Source organism: Brassica oleracea, chromosome C6 (assembly GCF_000695525.1).
Source record: "Brassica oleracea var. oleracea cultivar TO1000 chromosome C6, BOL, whole genome shotgun sequence".
Taxonomy (NCBI): Eukaryota; Viridiplantae; Streptophyta; class Magnoliopsida; order Brassicales; family Brassicaceae; genus Brassica; species Brassica oleracea.
This window is the reverse complement of record NC_027753.1, coordinates 13,473,626-13,473,879: the sequence shown is the minus strand read 5'-3', so window position 1 is coordinate 13,473,879 and position 254 is coordinate 13,473,626.

Below are 254 nucleotides of genomic sequence, written 5' to 3'. Positions count from 1 at the left end.
AAACTCTAAACTCTAAACCCTAAACCCTAAACCCTAAACCCTAAACCCTAAACCCTAAACCCTAAACCCTAAACCCTAAACCCTAAACCCTAAACCGAAAACCCAAAAACCCTAGAGTTGATGTTTTAGGGTTTAGATCTGAAGGTTTAGGGTTTTAGGGTTTAGATCTGAAGGTTTAGGGTTTTAGGGTTTAAGGTTTACGTTTAGGGTTTAGAGTTGATGTTTTAGGGTTTAGATTTGAAGGTTTAGGGTTT